Here is a 21,131-nt window from a genome sequence, read left to right as displayed (position 1 = left end):
TCGTTTATCCAAGGTGCACACAAATGATATATAGATTGTCTTCACTTATTATATATTACTAGACCTTATAATATAACATTTAAAGAAACTTAAAAAACATGCCAACAGAATGCTAACAACACCCAACTTAGTTTCAACCGAAATCATAAGTCTCTTACTTCTAAATATAGAATTTAATAGAACGTATACAGAAATATTTTCAGTAGGGCGAGCGACTCGTGGCTGCATATTTCTGCAGCGGCGGATCATTCGATTAATTGAAACAAACGCACCGCGCCCGCTGCGTCCGCACCGCGCCGCCCCGTCCTCCGTCCTATCACAATAATATGAGTATGTTCAATATTTGACGATCCCCACGTGTGGGGACCCCGGATGTGATTCGGTGTTTACTTTCAGATACACACACTTTATACACTTTGTACACACTATTTGTCCATAAGAACCTTATTGATTGGGACACAGGTTAGTTAGCGCATCTTTTAATGAGCTTCTCTCATTAAAACCTTACACGCTTTATATGCTTCACTTGTATTTGATCAACAAAGTCAAGGAAGTCGATTTTAAAGTGATTTCAACCTGTTATTTTTGTATCGATTTGTTTTTTTTTTTTAGGAGGAAGCCTTAACCCAGCAGTAAAACATTAACAGGCTGTTACTAAAAGAACATCTTAATATTATTCAGGTGTACAAGCTTAATAACAGGCCGATACAAGTGCGATTTAAATTGTTAAGTATTGGCAGCTACACGAAAAACGTAACGCCAACTATTCGGCCGTAGACTCAGATGTAAATAATATCTATCCAGAGAAAATATGTATAGCGGTAATCCTAATCATCCGTTTCAATCGAGCCGGTTCCGTGACGCGAGTCACGAGGATGGGACAGTCACGATCCTGCGCGATCACTCCCCGGAGTTGGGAGGAGGATACTTACATTAACGAGAGCTCTGATTGAGTCCTACTTTAGTAAACTTATATCCAGGATCATAAGGAACAAATAATTTTAAAATAAGTATCCGTTTGAAAATTCTCTAAAACTCGTATATAAGAGAACGTGCGAGTTTGATAGGTTAAGTAATTTGTCTCAGTTATTTACCTTCATCGATAACGAGACGAGTATAATTAGGCGCTTGAAATCTCATTAATGCTTGCCAGGATTCGAACCCTAGATCTTCAGTTACCCCAGCGTGGGCTAACTCGAACTATTTTATCCGTAGAAATGATTGTATTTTCAGGCGAAACGAAGCATCTGCTAATACAATTGATGTTAATGATGATGAAACATTGAGGGTGGGTGTTGGAGAGTCACACGTACATTGTCCGGCTATTAGATCTTCATTTATAGCATTAAACATAAATATTCAGTTTCTACATTCCTGTTTATATTTAGCTCCCTGATAACGCATACCTTAGTTTTACTAACAAATAAAATAAATAATATATCTAATGTAAGTCATATCTTATCTAAATTGTTTTGTTCACTCTGACATAATTTAGAGAAATACACAATATGACGATGAAGAGTTTATATAATATTCTAAAAACAGTCTTTTTCGTCAAAAACGCTTAAAATTTTAATGAGACGTTTGCTTGATCATTTACGACGAACAAGGGTCTTGTATATATTTATTTATTTATATTAAGAAGACGAAGAAGATATTTTCAATGGCCCGACCCTGCTTTGAACTGACGACCCGGGATCTGCAGCTATAAGCTAGCTACGAGACCGACAACAATTTGTGGCATTAATAACACTTGCAACAAAACACAAAACACCGGATTTGATTATTACAATGCTTACTTAGTGGTCGTACTTGTCGCTCCGTCGGGAAACAAATAAAACCTCTTGCCGTTCTTTTCAATAAAACACTATATGCGGTATAAAGTACAAAAAATTTCATGACATTTTAAGCACTTTGCGTATTTGTCTAAGTAATTCAAATAATTATACTGATTAATAACTAGATAGTTGTGATATACCGTGCGTGTGAACGGTTATGGGTTGTGGTAATATATACTGTGCGTGTGAACGGTTATGGGTTGTGGTAATATATACTGTGCGTGTGAACGGTTATGGGTTGTGGTAATATATACTGAGCGTGTGAACGGTTATGGGTTGTGGTAATATATACAGTGCGTGTGAACGGTTATGGGTTGTGGTAATATATACTGTGCGTGTGAACGGTTATGGGTTGTGGTAATATATACTGTGCGTGTGAACGGTTATGGGTTGTGGTAATATATACTGTGTGTGTGAACAGTTATGGGTTGTGGTAATTCTGACACGAATTTATTAGTTTTCAGTTTGAATTACGTAATGAATTACTTGTTATATATGTTTAATTTCCAAGTTCGTGTAATTTAACGAAAAACGAGAATAACGTACTGCGTGTGCGCCCTACGTACATAAGTGCAGTACCGGTTCTGTATACCTCTTGTATTAAGTGTATATTTATGTACATGAGCTTAATTTATAAAAAGAAAATCATTAACTGGATTCACACAAACCAGTGTTTATATTACAATTTATTCAAGTGCATGAAACTTAATGACCGAGCGGAGCTTTGAGATCAATTTAATGAATTAATTATTAAATTTTGTATACGCCAATAAATTATCATTAATGAGACTCAATTCACCTGCCGTTTCGATAGACACACAATTTTTCTCGTTCGTGACTCACTCGTCCGATGAGACTGGTTTTTGTTTCTGGTTTTTATGCGAGCTCCCGATCTTCGAAAACGTGATCGATGGTTCGTACGCGATGTTATGATTTAATAGCGTCTAATGGCAGCGCGTCGAGCGTTACGTACACTTTGCTCACTACGTAGTTTTACGACTATAGTCTATCGATAGGATATTGTTATTTTAAATATTTGCTGTATAAAATATGAGATACGAGTAACTTCTGTGACAGGTGTACACTTAATATAATCAAAGTCAAATTCGCTTGAAATATTCGTGTACTATTTTAATGAACTAAAATACTTTTATATTGCAATAACTGCCAAAGAATGTTTACGAAAAATAATATTATAATTAGTTATTTTAAAATGGAGATACAATGTTGTCCCCCAGTTTCAGGAGTCCGCGTCCCCGCACGGAATGCGTCTCTGGAATTCCAGCTGGCGTCAGGCCAAATCCTCTCGCTATATTTAGAGCATTCCGTCTGCGGACTACGGCTCAGCCCCGGGATCCCCTTTATGTTCACGTTTTAGATAAGACATTGATTGCATACAAGAGTTACTGAGAACACTTACTAGTCGATCAGTTTCATCTTAAAACCCCTCTATGGATGATAATGTGAAAATAATACGCCATGCACCGACGACGTTCTAACGAAAGGCCAAACGCTTCGTTATGAAGTTTAATAGTACATACAGTTACTGTACGCACTAGCGTCGAATAGTGAAAGTGAGAACAGTTTCGCTACGAGGTGGATAATTTATATCCTCCTCCACAACTTCGCGTGTCGGCGATACGACGGCGGAGCTGTTACCGTAATAAGGCGCAACGAGGCCCGAGGGACCGCATTGTGTACTGGACATTACGCAGCGGCCCCTGGGAAGACATTCAAGGATTCGCTCTGTGGCAATCCTGATGAGATGCTCCCTACGACCTGTTTACTTTTACTTGCCTACGTCAGTATTTTATTTCTTAACGAAACTAACCTCCTACACAACTATATATATATTTAAATAATTTTAAGACAGTTTGAGTGTTACGTAAATATTATAATTTATTAAAAAAAATTAAACCCGAAAGTCACTTTGAGAGAATTATAACGCACGAGTTAAAATTGTCCTTCTGAGCGATTCCGTCGACACTGGACAACTTATATTGTCTATGGGAGTCGGAGCAACGTTAGAACGAGTTAGGTCGTATTATTCCTTTGCTTGCTAAAGGTCTCGTCTCCAATGAAATGCTGAAATCAACACGCCGCTGCCTTGTATAATATAGATAAATAAAAGGTACATAATTGCGTCCGAAAGTTTGCCCCTATGATTCGTTTTATCGACTGTACCGTCTCGGTTATATATATTAGTAGCGAATTCGGTTTCATTATATTAGTAGCGAAGTCTATTTACGAAGACGCCAATTACACGGACAATAGGTTCAGTACGTCCAACTAATTATGATCTCATGCAAACATAATGGATCGATTACGATTACTCGTGTGTTGCATTATTATTATACGATATACAATATGCGAGCGCAGTACAGCAACTAAGTATTGTGAAGTTTAATTAGATTCTGACTCATTTGATCTTATCGTTTTTGACAACGTAACCGATCAAGTCGTACCTGATCTGATGAACATAATGCGTATATAAATACAATATACATTTATTTAAAAAAACATTACAAATGCGATAGTGTGTGTGTTTGTTTGGTATACTTTCACGACTTACTTAAACTCAACTGATAATCATGATTTTGCATACACATTGTCAGAGGTACAATAAAAGGACACGAGTATGAAACACGCGAGCGAAGACCCATCGTCCTGGCAGTGTATATATGTATGTGTCTTATTTAGATTTTGGTTAGACCGTATTATCACGACATTAATTTTTACTTGTATTTGTACCTAGAGTTGGATTTGAACTCAAATAAACGATATCCGTGTGACAATTAAAGCGGTATATTTTTGTTTGGTGAATTCAGTTACATATACATCTAAGTAGATAGAGATCGACGATACGGTAATTGACAGCACATAGCCGACGCACTCTCATTGCTAGACAACCGACACTCGGCAATTGATATCCAGAAAAGTTTCCGAGCGCACTACTTCGTCTTCATATACAAATACTTTTATCTATTATTTCACAAAATACATGAGATAAATCTATAAATTAATAGAAAACAGTAAATATATATTTGCAGTGACAAACAATTATATAACCACTAATCTTAAAATTAATTATCGAATATTGTTAGAACTCAAACTGTAACTTAAGCCATATTGGATCGGTTTTACACCGAGCGGCAACACTCCACGGGAACAAGTGAATTGATATTTAATATTATAGCAACGATTCTATATTCAACTCTCGTTTAAAATTCTTTGGAAATGTCGGTCACAATACGATACAGTAATGAAGCGAGCGGGGCGGCGCGTCTCGGAAATTACTCCTTTCGGTGTAAAATGTACATCAAATTTAATATTGAAATCCTATTTCCCCATCCGAGTCGCTGACTCCGGATCCTTTGCAAATTTAAATGGAAAATCGAGTGCATTAGATGTTCCGTACATTTAAATATATTTTTTATATATTTTGGAATAGTTAATAAGTTTTTTTGTAAGCTCAGACACCGCAAGAAATATAAATCACTATCTTCATCGCCAATGTCCCTTGTACTTGTACACTGGTCTACTCGTCCCTCCAACCAGATCGCGGCGCATAACTAAAGGTTTACCACCAGGAGCCCTGGCACACAGGTAGTAATTTAAATGATCGTTCTATTACCCTAAAACTGCAAGTACGAATAATTGTATCGGTTACATCAATAGACGTTTGATATGGTATTCGAGTCGAGATAAAAAGTGATATGAAAAATAAACGGAACGGTAAAGTGAAAAACAACAGTTAATTGAGTGCCAAGCGCGTCGATCGCAACGAGCCGTCTGAACCACTCAACTAGTTTGAGACCGGGTCACAGATAACAGACTTATATAAAAAAGTACCAGCCTGCTATGTCCCACAACTGGGCAAGCTCCTCGTCGCAATCTTCGGTTAGGATTTACGTGTTCTAGCCACTGTGCAACCTCTGTAATTATCAAGAGCAAAATAATACATTGTATATTTCTTTATCTAAAAAAGGGAAATGTAGACTTCAAAATAATTATGTGAACGTACGTTTCAGATAACACATAACAATGACCAATTTTAATGAATAATGAATTAATTGAGATGTGATCTACGAGCTGTACTGAAGCCACATCAAAATCAGTTCACAACTAAAAAGGTAAACTCGGATAATAAAACTGTAAGTATGCAGACGAGAACCTGCTGGTTTTTTAAATACGGTAAAACCGTGATGAACATCATTTAAATAACTTCAGTATTTACAATAAAACAAATAACCCACAAATACAAGTTCTACATTCACTAGACTAGCGGGGAAGGGTCGAGACCAACGTACATACAATATACGTACTATGTACATATGTACATTGAAGAACCTTTGGTCCCTGGATTTATGTAATTGAGTATCAGGCTTCAAATATATTCGTATCCTTAATATATATATTATATCCATTTGTGAATTGAAATATAATACAAAGATAGAGACAATTGGCACCTCCTGACCTTATTTTCTAAATCGTAATAAATCTTTCTATTATTTGTGAGGCATTTAACTGGGCTTTAATTAAAGCTTTAGCTACCAGCAAAAACATTTTATTATATTAAGTTTAATTACAAGTCAAGTTGCTACAGTACAATCTCGACTCCAGTACATTTAAATGGCGGATTTATCGAGCACTTACTTGACGATTTTTAATTTAATATATCGCCCGTAAAGTATCAGCTATTAAATAAGTCGTTGCTTTTCATTCATTTATCCCGTATTGTTTCCATACCGTTATAATAAAGCTCTGTAAACGAACGATAAGTAATAAAGTAATGAAAACCAGATCATAGCGATACATCACTATGAGATGTATTCGATCGTCGGCCGCGCTCGGGCATGAATCATATTGGTCGTGTTTCGGGTACCACCAGCACGGGAGGTATCGGTATCGCATCAGATAAGGCGACTTTAATACCATCTGTTATCTGCGTTACCGTTAACTCTGTGGCGATACCAAACTCTCTGAGTTTCAAAATTTGATCAAATATGTATTTATATACTACGGTGGACATATTTGTTGTGTCCATCGACACAAACTTTATTCAAATAGACTTTCACACTCACACTTTCATAGTAATATTGCAATTATTGTAAAACAACAACACTGGTACACAACATTCTACGTCAAAAAAAGAAATATAAAAACTAACCCCAGCAGACATCGGCCTACAAATACCGACAATATATTACAAGATCAGAGTCGCAATTAAAGTTTGTAGTCATTTAAAAAATTTAAGTAATGATACTGTCTGGATATTAAAACATCCCGGCTCGTCAAAATAACATAAATCAAAACGAAACAATACACCGAAGGTACGGACAACGTTTGCATTGATATTTAGATAATCAATAAGACGTCAATCAGTGAGACAATTTATTAAGTACCAGTGTAGTATATAGTGTATTTATTGTTTGGGCAAAGGAGCGCGCCGAAAGCGATATAATTCCAGCATGTCTTGATGTCCAGTGACCCCGAGTGTGGTAGAAAGTGTCGGACACTTAACGTGGGCTAATTGCGAGCTGTAACATTTAGGCCGGAGTACATCAATAATTGCCTACATGTCGTGCATGATATTTCCGACAACAACAATTAACAAAAGCTGATACAAATTAACTTAATTAAGGCTTAGCTTAAGACTATACTTTCACTGGGTACCATAACAACCATATATAATATAATATATATGTAGTATCAGGTAAAAAGTTTACACCGTGAAGTTGCTATATATATTGCTGTTGCCGTGTATATTGCTGTTAGTTTAAAAAAAGCTCTTTTGGAAATACTGACTATGTCGCCTTAAAAGAGTCCGGCTCCAGCGACTATAGTACAAAAGTCTGTGAATAAACAGAGGTGCACTCGCTATTCAGATGCAAAAGCAATCCGCCATTGCCACGATAGTTCTGGCTTAGAACCGCCAGCTTTATGAGCTTTCTGGGACAAACATGTGTTAACACTACAAGATTCCAATCTCCGAACTCGACCTGGGTTAATCTGCGGCCTAACAACCCAACCACTAGACCAATGAGGTAATGTGGGTACAGACTACTGTACTGCTCACGAGAACCTCACTGGATACGTCGGTACAATAGCCTGCATCCTGAGTCAACATACAACATAGTTTATGTTTCCGAATATAATGAAATTGATGGAGGGCGGGCAATGAACTGTATTTACGTATCCGAAGTTCTCACGAACAAACTTGTACGCATGATGTTATAAAATATTATAGTTATTCTTACTATCAACGACCCAATAAATTCTCTACAACTTGCGCCCGAATTATTTGCTAAAATCGTAAGCTTTTTTTTTTTTTTTTATAGAATAGGAAGGTGGACGAGCATATGGGCAACCTGATGGTAAGTGGTCACCAAACGCCCTTAGACATTGGCATTCTAAGAAATGTCAACCATCGCTTATAGCCAATGCGCCACCAACCTTGGGAACTAAGATTTTATGTCCCTTGTGCCTGTAATTACACTGGCTCACTCACCCTTCAAACCGGAACACAACAATATCAAGTATTGCTGTTTTGCGGTCGAATATCTGATGAGTGGGTGGTACCTACCCAGACGAGCTTGCACAAAGCCCTACCACCAGTAGAGTAGCTATAACCATATCGAATCAAATATAAGTATACTTAATTAAAGTATTATGAGAACAAGAAACTTTTGAAGCTTACCTTTACTTTTCATATTCATACTTATGTATAAATATTATTATATATATGTAGTATTGATGTAACTCTAACAAAAGCAGCATTAGACACCATTAGCCGCAATAACGAGGCTGCCTTAAACCTACACAAGACAGAACGTTTCGCACGGAGGCGGTGCGGAATGCAATATTGTCTATATTTACTGAACGTGTTCTGACAGCATCAACATTAGCGGGACCGCAAGTCACGTCGCGCGTGTCGAAGACTTTAGTGCAACCTATCATTCATCGTGATGGAGAAACCTGTGACAAATTGTCATGTCAATCAAAGCAAGCGCCTCCAGCATTTGCTTTCTACACTATACCGCTAACACGAATACTATGACGTCCTATATGAGAAGAATCATAAATACACACGAAATACAAATATGTAAATTAAGTAAGAAAGAGCTCTCTGATCGATCGATATCATTAGGAATCCCCTTAATGTAGCCAATCAATCTAATATTACGAAAAAACTTTCATAACAACAAACCTTTTTTACAAACAATAAATTTAATTGAGCTAAAGTGATATTTGAATAGCAAATTATAAAACAAAGACTTACATACGACAAATATTAAAATGGCAAAATATACGGTTCTGAACTACCGACACGTCAAAGTGATTGATGATGCAACGAATGAGGAGATTGGACAGCGTTGTCTATTGTTGTCAGCACTTGTGAGCAAACTTAACGCTTTTCTTATACGAGCCTCTATACGGCACCATTTACTAACGATATGACATCAAAGAACGCGAGAACATTAAGACAGTGAAAAAGTGTTATGAGACTAATGAGCTAAGAGTGACCGACGACTTAATCCTGTGAGAAACTTGAACGTATTGAGAGTTATTTAAGGCAACAGGATCGTTTAAAACACTGCTACTAAAATGTTTTGATAGTCCACACAATTTATGGACACGGATGTTACATTATGTATCTCCTTTTTCTAAGTAAATTAATTTGGAACACTTTAAATACCACATACCAGAGTTCATCTTTTCTGCTTGGAACTCGGGAATGTGGTATTGAATGGTTAAAAACATTATAAATTCTTACTATTAAGCAATTACAGGAATTATCGGAGTACATGACCTATAATTTAAGTGAGGCGATGCAGGCGACAAGGGTCAATTAGCCATTACAGCAATTCTAACGGTATATGGGTCAGAATTCGCGTCGTGGGCGGCTTCGGAGTAACACGACTTAATGCGGTAGAGCAGATAGATAATGTCTATTTGTTCAAGAAATAATGCCCATAAAATACATTTCAGACAATCTCAATCTTGAATAATGTATCCGAACGCATGGGCAATGGTAAATTTATGACCGACGGAAGTTCATTGCAGGCGCAGGCTATCTAGACAACACATCGTTTGGTTTGAATTACGTTCACAGGGAAATCGCAGCATCAAAGGAGATACTAGTTCAGATCTAGTACAGTTTTAATCATCAATGGTAAGCACAGTTCGATTCATAAATACGGCGTGCTTAGTAACTTTAAACATTTCGAGACTTTATTGACGCTTGCAGTGATATATAGGGAAGATCAGTATTAAGAACAAAATTACTAAGAGGCATTAATAATATTCCAACTAGCATTTGAGGGATTTAAGTTAAAAGGGAGAACTACGACCTACTGTTACGCGCATGACATACTGATAGCTGGAGTTCTATCACGTGTATCTAGTTCCTAGTAGGGGTATCCTAGTTACATAATTAAAATGCGCGTACTGCAAACAACATTCCTAGATTTCTCCACACAACACAACACCTGCGCATGTAGCTTGGCTTTATCAACGATAATTAAAGTGCAAATACGAAAAACGAAATCCTTACAAATTTATTTTAATTGAACTCTAGATTTATAATACGTATTTTTTATTCATCGATATCATGTAAGGAAGTGGTTAAAGGCTAATTATAAGAGGAGAGGAAATAAGATAATAATTATCAATTGGTATTGGACCAGTTTTCTCAGTCTGGAGTGTAGAAAGCGCATGAAGATTTGCTAAGACAGCAACAACAGAAGTATTGAACTATAAAAGCGAGTAGATATATCATTCATTAATGTGTACGAAGCTTTTTGATTTTCACAAAACTCGTTGAAACCAGTAAAGGGAGTCTTTAAGAACCCGTTTAAATCTGGTCCAGTGACTTGCAATTTTAATGAATGTTTACCAAAATCACTTCCTGCGAAACGAGGCTGGATCTTCGAGTGACGACGATGTAATCTATGAGACCATATCAATAAAAACTAGTACAAGCTATTTCTTGGAAGCAGAGTAACCGAGTAATCTATCACAAACACGGTGAGTCTCGGAATTACTTACTGATTACGTAACAAAAAAAAACTAGCGTCTAGTACTTTACTAATCTTAATATTGAATGGATGCGACGGTTTGTGTTACTAGTAATATAGTCGTGTATCACGTAATCAATGTATGTTAGGTATTTTCCCTTTCTTACGTTGAGTGCTAAAACATACTTAAATAAAAGTTTATTATTCTTATTATTCACTACGACAGTTAAAAATTTACGAGTGCAGTTAGACTATCGCTAGACGAATTAAAGATTAATATCTAATACACGAAACCATGAAATGGTTACAATATAAATATAATTATAAAAACTTATTTACAAGAAATTTTCTGCGTTATTCCTCGTTTTCACATAAAAAAAAAGAATTATCGTTATTAATTCTTTATCTCCTTAATCTTAGTTTTATATTTCACAATAAAAAGGGTTTTTTTTTCGTTAATATAAGATTTCTAGGCAGTCTCTTGAAAAGTGAAAGATATCGAAGGTTGTATACCAACTGCTGATCGAGGTATTTTTATATCCCTGTAGCAATGAAAACAAAAAATGAGAAAACACACGACGTCTCGGCATGCACAATTCCTTCTTCGACGTCCTACATTATCAAATTATAGAGCTTTCTCAAGCAAATTGCTCTACCACGTTTAATTAATCATTTTCTAATGATTTCTACTTTAATTGATCAAGATTAAAACAAGTATTACTACGCTCTTTTTTAATTATTAAACAAAAAATAACCATTAGTTGAATTTCCAAGTTATTGTATTGTACTAAAGATATATTTTTAGCTTCGTTCAACTCAATCAATCTTAAAATCATATTATTTAAATAGACTATGTCCTTATCTAGAATATCTCCTTACGCTGATCATAAAAATATGATAACCCGCCCTATACTAATATTATTCCCAAATGAGTTGATTGCAAAACATAGAAAGCCAATAGCGACACGCGCAGCTCGAGTAAGATGCAATCAGAGGCTCTCGCGGGCTGAGGGGAGTCACTCGTACCTTTCACTGCAATCCCATTGTGAGTTATAATTAAACCATATTCATCTCGCTACGGCACGATTGAGAGAAATCGTTGTTCTTCATATTTAACTTATCCAAGCATGTTGGGAGTTTCATTGATAATTTCAATTGGCGAGAATTGTTATAATCCGCACCATATCCGACATCATACGACCATGCGATATATAATCAAATTCCTTAACGAATTTGGATTATTTCGATAACAAATACTTAAGTTAACACATTGATATCTAAGTAATCTCTAAATCTCTATAATCCAGCGCAGTGTCAGTTTTTCATTTCCTCGGAAGTAGTTTGAACGGAAACAATAACAACGCCTTGTGTGCTCGTGACAGTAACAAGGCTAATGACATGACGGGGAGTCATCGCGAGGTCTTCACAAAAAGCGCCATCGAGGCAAAGCGGTCGGTCAGTGGACTTTCTTCTATCTAATAACTATACTGCGCGAATTGTAATACATCATTCGACGCAAACTCAGTTTAATTGGTTGTCGGTACAAGCGGTAATAATAGTTCAATTTTACGCAGTAAATTACTTGTTGTATAAAAAGGAAAGTGTTACAAAAGCAATCAACAGCAGTGTGGTAGTTTGTAATTTTTTTACCTTTCATGCGTGACGCCATCTTCTAGCTTACTGCTATTCTTACAACTGACTGCAAAATGGATTATAATTCCTTACCTGAGAAAGAGAAAGACCATTATTAGTTTCGAGAGTAAGAACAAAATAATATAATAACACGCTAAGGAAAAGGCGCAATCAGCTTGGCGTGATTTCAAATAGCGTATGTATCCAAGTTCGCTTACTTTTTTAAACTGCTCGGTAGATTTTAATGCGGTATTCAAAATTATTCAGATAATATTTTCTATAAAGTTTAAGTGTACAATGAACTCTAGTTAAAGAAATAACGTACCTAGCGAAATTTGATATTTTCTAAACAAGTCGTTAAGGTGCTTTAGTCAAATTACGTTGACTTGTTGTTAATTCAAACAAAATTAAAGGTACATTATCTTGTCCCTAGCTCTCATAATCCGATGGAACGGCAATCCGACATGAGCGGATAGTTCAGACGTAGGACCAAAGGCTTTTACGTGCTTTCCGAGGTACGGGTGTGTAAACTCTTCCACCTTCCAGACTCCGGGCAGCTACTGAGAATTTTCGATAGAAAAAATCAATAACTTATTTATTGGCCCAACCTGAGATTTGAACCCAGGCCCTCGGGGTCTGCGGCCTTATATTTAGCAACTAGTCCCACAAGGCCGTCGATTATATCAATTATATTGTATTACAAACGTCTGAAGAGTTAGAGTCTATCATCGATTTAACTACAACCTATTCCCAACACAAGAGGAGTAAAGACAAATAAACAACTTTGACTTGGAATTGACGCAATATCATTGATTTGTACCGAGATCTTGAATAGTCTATGTTGTCATTATGAATATGCGAAAAAAATGCTCTTTGAATGTCGGCGAAGTTGTTATCGGAACTTTGGAAGTCAAATTAAAGCGAATGAAAATAGTAATCTGGAATAGTGTTGTATTATAAATAAACAAACATTCATGAAGAACTGTTTATAGTGCATAATGTATGTAGCAGAGCAATTCACAAATGGCATGGAATATGAAAATCTAAGGTTCATTTGTATCTACTCGTCCTTCGATTAAAACAGGCTCTAACCCGAGTGGAAGACGTCGGTCGCATCGCTCGACCTGTTTTATTGACTACGATGGTTATTATAATGTTCTCAAATATTTATATATAAATATATACATACACATTTTAAGATAAAATTAAGTTTATACTTGCTCAAGCAAGTGCAAGTAATATCGTAAATGTTGTACACAAAGTCGTTTATGCTTCGAATGACATAATATTTTCCTTATACGATGTTGCTCGGGCCAAGGTCGACCGCTCTCTAACCTTACTTAAGATTTTACTGCATCTTAAAACTATACTTGAGAAGGTCAAACATTTTTTATTAAATTCATTTTACAAACACTTTCTAAAAGAAGTCAATACCATACTCGATTATAACCATGGAATTTAAATTTGACAATGATTCTGGTTTCTGATTCTCCTTTGACAATGATTTAGAACGATTCGTTTTCATAATACTATTAACGATTTTTATTCCAAGGATTGCTCGACATGTTATATCTTTCCGATCAAAATTCCTATCATCAGGTATGTGGATGCATCGAAATCACATAGCTCGAAATACTATAAAGTACAATATTATAAATTTTATTCTAAGCTTAATTAAATCGTAAACGAAAAAATATAAAGTCCCGTTGACTTAATTTCGCCGATTCTTCTGAGATATTTTTTTGCGGATAGCGATCAGTTCCGCAACGAAATCATGACTTAAGGTTGAATAATAAATACACTGCGTTAATTTTTTTTTCTAAAACAATTAATAACTATAATATTATTCATGGCTATGTACTATACTGGTGGTACAGCTTTGGCATTGTAAGAAATGTCAACCATCGCTTACATTACAGCTACGGTTATCTCCTAGTTAAGAACGCGACACATGATTGATATAATGTTATCATTTTGTATTTTTTTTTATAGAATAGGAAGGCGGACGAGCATATGGGCCACCTGATGGTAAGTGGTCACCAAAAGCCCTTAGACATTGGCATTGTAAGAAATGTCAACCATCGCTTATATAGCCAGTGCGCCACCAACCTTGGGAACTAAGATTTTATGTCCCTTGTGCCTGTAATTACACTTATTCACCCTTCAAACCGGAACACAACAATAACAAGTACTGCTGTTTTGCGGTAGAATATCTGATGAGTGGGTGGTAATAATAATGTCCTCCAGACCGATTTCGGCCACGGCGGCCAATCTCAAGAGAGATTAGCCAACTACGCAGGAGATATTATAGTGCACAAGTGTGTGCGCAAACACAGGTGCACTCTCTATTCCTTAACTCTCATAATCCGATGGGACGGCAATCCGACACGACCGGAAAGAGTTCAGGCGCAGGACCACGGCTTTACGTGCTTTCCGAGGCACGGGAGTGTACACACTTCCAACTTTCAGACTCCGGGCTGCTACTGAGAATTTTTTGACAGAAAAACCCAATAACTTTTTATTGCCCGACTTGGGAATTGAATCCAGGACCACCGGGTCTGCGGCCTTATATCAAGCCACTAGACCAACGAGGCAGTCAAAGAGTGGGTGGTACCTACCCAGACGAGCCAAACAAAGCACTACCACCAGTAATTACACCTACCACCTTTATATGAACAATGTTGAATGTATTCCTACATATCATATCATCTCAAAGTTGCTTCCGAATCATAAAGGCCGTTTCTGTATTTATGTCTTTCCACCGTAGAGCTCGCGGCGCGGTATTTTAACCAGCAACGGTCTTCGATCACTAATAACAACTAATAGTGATCGATGGCAACGGTATCATATACAACTGTATACGTACGTACACATAAGTTTTAAACAAACATCGTTCCTCGAAAAGTCGGCATGAACACATCTAGCGTCGGACTTGCTGAAACGTTCCTCAAATAGAATTCATGTGAAAATGAATGGGAAAAGAATGTATTTAGGAAACATAAACGGATCGCGCGTTGGACGAGGCATTGCTTGTAAGAATGCGACTCGTATAGCGATGTGTTTAAGAAGCACATTAGTTTGCTTCGTATTTCGTACATTACAATGTTTTATCGTTTCAACGGATATGATGTAAGGTGTATTTACGCGAGTGCGCGCCACTCATTCATACGCGATATGGCCGAAAACTAATGGTATAAATAAGAATATTATTTAATTATCAAGCTATTATTGTATTTACGAAATAAAACATTAAATTACCGCTGAACTTTGTGTTGAAAATAATTAATTGTAAACTCGAGTTTTTTAAAATTTGAAGTGCACTCATCGCAGTTTTGTAATTAGTCATTCAATAAAGAAAAAAATTCATTTCATACTGTTATCTCGCATTGGGAAGCGTGTAGTTTTACACTCTACAACCTTCAAATTGAACAGCTTGGTCACCTCGAGTGAATTTAACAGAGCGACACTATCTGCCGATCGCTGCTCCTGCCGCTGCCGACCGGCCACACTGAACAACTCAGACGCCATTTATTTTTGTTATAATATATACGATTGCATAATATAATCAGTTAACCGGAAGTAAAGGTGTTCGTGACCCACATTATATATTAGCTGTGATATGATTCACGTGTTGCGGATATATCGGGACTTCTCTACATATTGAGTTAATATATATTTTATCTTTCCTGGTTAGTCATGCACTATACATTTCACTTAATTGATTAATCGAAATTTTGTAATATTAATAATAAGAACATAGGCTCTTTATATAAATAGTTGTATAAGGATTTTCTTTATTTTTGAATATGACCGCTCTCGTACCGGATTGTTATTATGAGAGTGAGAGTCGTCTCCCTTCGTTAAAATAAATAAAATTCATTCCCAGGGGAAACATGGCGATAGGCTCAAAGTCGTAACAAGCACGTCACCAGCCAACACCGACCATGACCTTTAATTCATTAACAAAAATAAACACTGACTCGCATGAAAATATGTCGTATATTTATAAACGCAAAGCTTTTTATATCAATTAATTTAGACTTAAACTTTATAGCCGGATGCGTTCATTGAAGTTTTTATAGTTCAAGGCTCCCGTTCTGGAAATTAGTTTTATTTTCGTGTTATAATTCACAGTTTACAACTCCCGTGACACACAATTCCCAACATCCATTCTATGCAGCTCATTGTCACTATCTGAATCCTTTACTAATCAAAGTACAGGATTAAAGTTAGTTATTTCAAATTCAAACGGTGCCTACGAAGCCGCATTACACACTACAATAACAAGGAATACTCTCTATGGATTTGGATATTTTTTTTGGCATCGGGTAAATTGTTAATTTAATTGTGGATATAATAATATCAAATGAAAGTTTTCGAGTCAGGTTTTGTTAGTTATTCAGTCAATACTATTAATATACGAGCAAGTCTACAAGACGTATGGCTCAATCAATTTGCAAATAGACAGTTGTATGTCAATGTTAAACAATCATTCATTCAACTCAATACAATTGCAGTCAGTAAAAAGTAACACAATGCTGTCACGTCACGAAATGTTAGCAAGTCTAAGAGTGGCATGAAACGGATAGCTTTAACTAATTAGTTAATTTAAGTATTATAGAAACTCTTTAACACAAACAATTGTCATCGTGAAAACGATCCCTATAGGAATACATCATTATTGCAAAAGACAGTTTGAAAGAATATTAACTTTGGCTCGGGTATATTAAATATTTTATTTCTAGTTTTTCTTATAGAGTACATTTTCGACATTAGTAGGATAGTATACAAATATGAAGTTCGGTCACGGGCAAGTTGCCGATCATTTGGCAAACACCGCCGTTACCTAACCCATTGTTGAGCGTTCATTCATGATCCTCGCCTCGAACGTATTCTTGTCACACAAAAAAGTGCCAGATCAGATTAACGAAAGATCTAGTGATAATGTTGATTATTTTGTGAAGTTAAATTCTAATAAGAGATGGGAATCTTCAAAATGAAAAGGCGTCTGCAAACTTTAGAATATAAAAAAAATTTATCAAGCGACTGGCTCGTTGCTCTCGTTAGTTTGCAGATCCTGAATCGAAACAATAAAAATATATTAAGTTTTTCTTTAAAAAAAATATCAGTAATTTGGAAGAAGTACTTGAAAGTTGGCAGTGTTTCTACTACAAAATTAGCTCATACTAACTCAAGGAAATTTTATACCAAAACAATAATTTACAAAATAATAGTTTATAACATAACATTTATTGGACATATATATATATATATATATATATATATATATATATATATATATATATATATATATATATATATATAGTTAATATATAATTGTCATGCGTTTCATTTAGGGAAATTAAAAATCCTCAAAGGTAAAATATTTAAAAAAAATGTCAGACCTATATTTGGATTATCTATTTAACAGATTATTATAAGGAAGAGTTATTTTTATTCAGTATGTGAAAACATTTGATTTGCATTAAAATTTAACTGAAACCGTGTCTGTACGCGTAATGTCTAGTGTCTGTAGCATGCTCCTTGTACGCCGACATTAAAATAAACAAAATTGTTTAATCTACATACACATATGAGAAACCTATAACTTGCTGTGTGGGAAGAAATATGTTTACATAAGGTCGATCGTAGAGCGCATTGTTATCGACACGAAAGGAAATCAATCGAATCTCGATGTGTATGATTAAACTTGTCGCGGTGATGCTCATACATTTCCATACATATTACATAAAATATTTTATATCAGTGACTGGTTCAAAAAAAATCACAACAGGGAAAGGTCATCGTCACGTAACTAATACTGTAAGGCTTATCAACTTGGAAAATGTCAGTGTTAAATTACATTTGCAAATTGTATTTTCGTTTGAAGATCATGATTTGTGTTTATTATTATTTTTTAATTTGTTTAATATACGTGAAGTGAATTATTTCCATTTTTTTAATTTAAGTTTTGATTTTACTATCGCTATTAGTTGTACCTAGTCTGCAATCTGTGCTTTTCAGTAATCTTTTTTTCTTTCTTTCAGACATGGTGGCGCACACGACAGCAGACAGCTCGCATAGCATGTCGCCATAGACTCGTCACGCACTAAACGATATCATTTCACAAAGTTCCAATCACTTTTTGTACTGAAACTAATTTACGTAAATAGCAGTTTAGGCATCAAGAGAGTGATCCGATGATGATTTGGTACAAATTCTTATTACCATACTGTTATCCTAACATCAACGGCCCTGCATCTGTATTCATTATAAAGTTCCGTATCTGCGATGGAAAGGAAACAAGCAGTCTGTAAGCGTAAATATTTCTCTCTCTCTACATAAATGAACGAGTCTTGAAGGTCATTAATAATGGGACTAAATTAATCGGATTCCTTGCAAAAACGGGTGTACCGCAGGCTACAATTTCGGGACCACTGCTGTTTTTAATATACATAAACTATTTTCCGTTTTTTTTGTTAATAACATTTGCGTCATTTTACTGTTTGCATGTGACATATCTCTTATTTTTAAAGTTGACAAAAAATAAACAAATGTGACGTAAGCAGTGACTTGTAACCGAACATGTAGATGTCGATAGTATTGACATAATTAAAAAAAAAAAAAAAAACATATATAAAAAAAACAAATTAAAATACAATAGCCGTAAATGATAGGTTATAACAACCTAAGCGACACCGGCACTGTATATATAATAATCGAACCCACAACCCCGGAATGGAAGGCTGCCAACGGGCCAGTCAACGAACGTTATCCCAATCTATGCAGTCCTTGATGAAGTTAGTAAAGTGTGTTTTAATAATAAAGTAAAATTACAGCGATCGTGTATTTAAAATATGTCTTAGCGCACACAGAGCGATGATCTCACGGAGCGCACATTACAGCGAGTCTGTAGGTGTGCTAAATGAAAACGCATCTACATAGGTCTCGTGTACAAGGTGAAACCATTTGGAAATATTAAATACATAAAACTGTAACGAAGTATTATAAGGTGTTGTCTAGCGATTCAAGTCATCGACCCTTGGGCGACTGTCATTCCCACACCTTACACAAGCTTTAACGCTTATATTCAGTTGAAATATAAATATTAGCAATTCCTTGAAAATAGGTATTAACTATTCGATTATTATATATTTAAAATAAAAAAAAAACTACGAAATACTACGTTATTTCTATGATATGATATCCTGTAGCACGTATGATGTACATTATACACACAGCATTTTGGATGTAATTACTTAAGAAAAGCGATGATTTGCCCGCTCAAACGGTTCTGTTTCCCATTTCCAAAATCGACTGCATATTAAGCATCAATCAATCCCCCTCCGAACAATCTCACTATTTGACGTTTCTGTACTGACGAGTGTAGACATCGACTAACTAAACAAATCGTTAATAACATGGAAATTCTACTGTGATCTCCGACATGTACCTACATATGTCTGTTTATTGTAATTGCGAAATTCAGTCTGGTTTGTCCTGTTAAGCGGTAACAGAGCAAAAACTACGACCCTAAGCTTTTTCCAATCGGCCGGTGAGTAACATGACTTACTTTTTTTCCAAAACAATACACGAAATGAAGCTCTCATACAAATACACTTTACTGTTCACAAATGCCGTTTACAACACAGAATACAGACAAGGAAGTTGTACTAGAGAAGACCTCAACGCTAGGACAGCGACCATCGACGTTATTTACTTACTTAAGAATTATTAACAATAAGGACTTGGATAACCACATACAAATCAAAACAAGGAACAGTTGCGAGAATGCTAGCATTTTCCCGCTGAATCTCAAATCCGATACTTTAGAAGCAGCAGATGTCAATTTGAAGTTTCTTAATTGTTCACTAACGTGTGTCCTGATTATTGAGTAACTTTGTTTAGTGCAATGCACCGCGCCACGCTTTGCACAATCCTTTTCCATTTAGTTCAAAATATCGTACGTAAATATTTCGTAATGATTATTTAGAAATTAAATGAAACGCAATACTTGTAGTTAATTTTTCAAATGAACGAGTTTATGTCGAAACAGCGCGGACGAGGACGCGCGCATGTGCGCTACAGAAACTTGTAGGTATACATTTTCAGGGCCATTTACGAATTATGACATCAGCGGTCGCGCTCATTGAACACAACTTTGATCAATTTCAACAGATGAAGACAAATATTAAATAAATATTTGGTTTATTAATAACCTAAATAAAACTTTAAATATTTTAACAACGTAAGACATCTAATGACTAGTTAATAGATATGACTGTGAGTTCGGTGTTAATGTTGTTTTAATTACCTTAAATCAAATGTAATCAAAATATAATTCAATTTAAATCGCACAACAATAATTAAATTTAATTAGTATAAAGTATATGTAAACACATTATATAAATTAATTTCTGACATACAGTATATTGTCGAATATATTATTATCTAAGTTAATTGTTAATATGTATTAATGACTGGCCTATTGATCGTCAGACGAAGCGCCGGCGCCCACACGGGGTTGTCTGTTGAAAACCGAACACCGCACAGCGAGCACACGTAGGATGCCGTTACGTTCGAGACAGACGCATTGACGTTGAACTGCGACCTTCGATATGAAATAACAAGTGTTATTGTG

General features: G+C 35.7%; 1 protein-coding gene across 4 annotated transcripts in view; it reads right to left on the bottom strand.

Moving 5' to 3' along the window:
* The window catches only part of LOC126778344 (actin-binding LIM protein 2), a 68,832-nt gene that overhangs the window by 13,140 nt on the left and 34,561 nt on the right, over positions 1 to 21,131 (bottom strand). The gene's annotated exons all lie outside the window — the stretch shown is intronic.

The sequence above is a fragment of the Nymphalis io genome, chromosome 25 (genome assembly GCF_905147045.1).
Source record: "Nymphalis io chromosome 25, ilAglIoxx1.1, whole genome shotgun sequence".
NCBI lineage: Eukaryota > Metazoa > Arthropoda > Insecta > Lepidoptera > Nymphalidae > Nymphalis > Nymphalis io.
The sequence above is the reverse complement of the archived record's forward strand: the minus strand, read 5'-3'. Positions and strand labels throughout refer to the sequence as shown.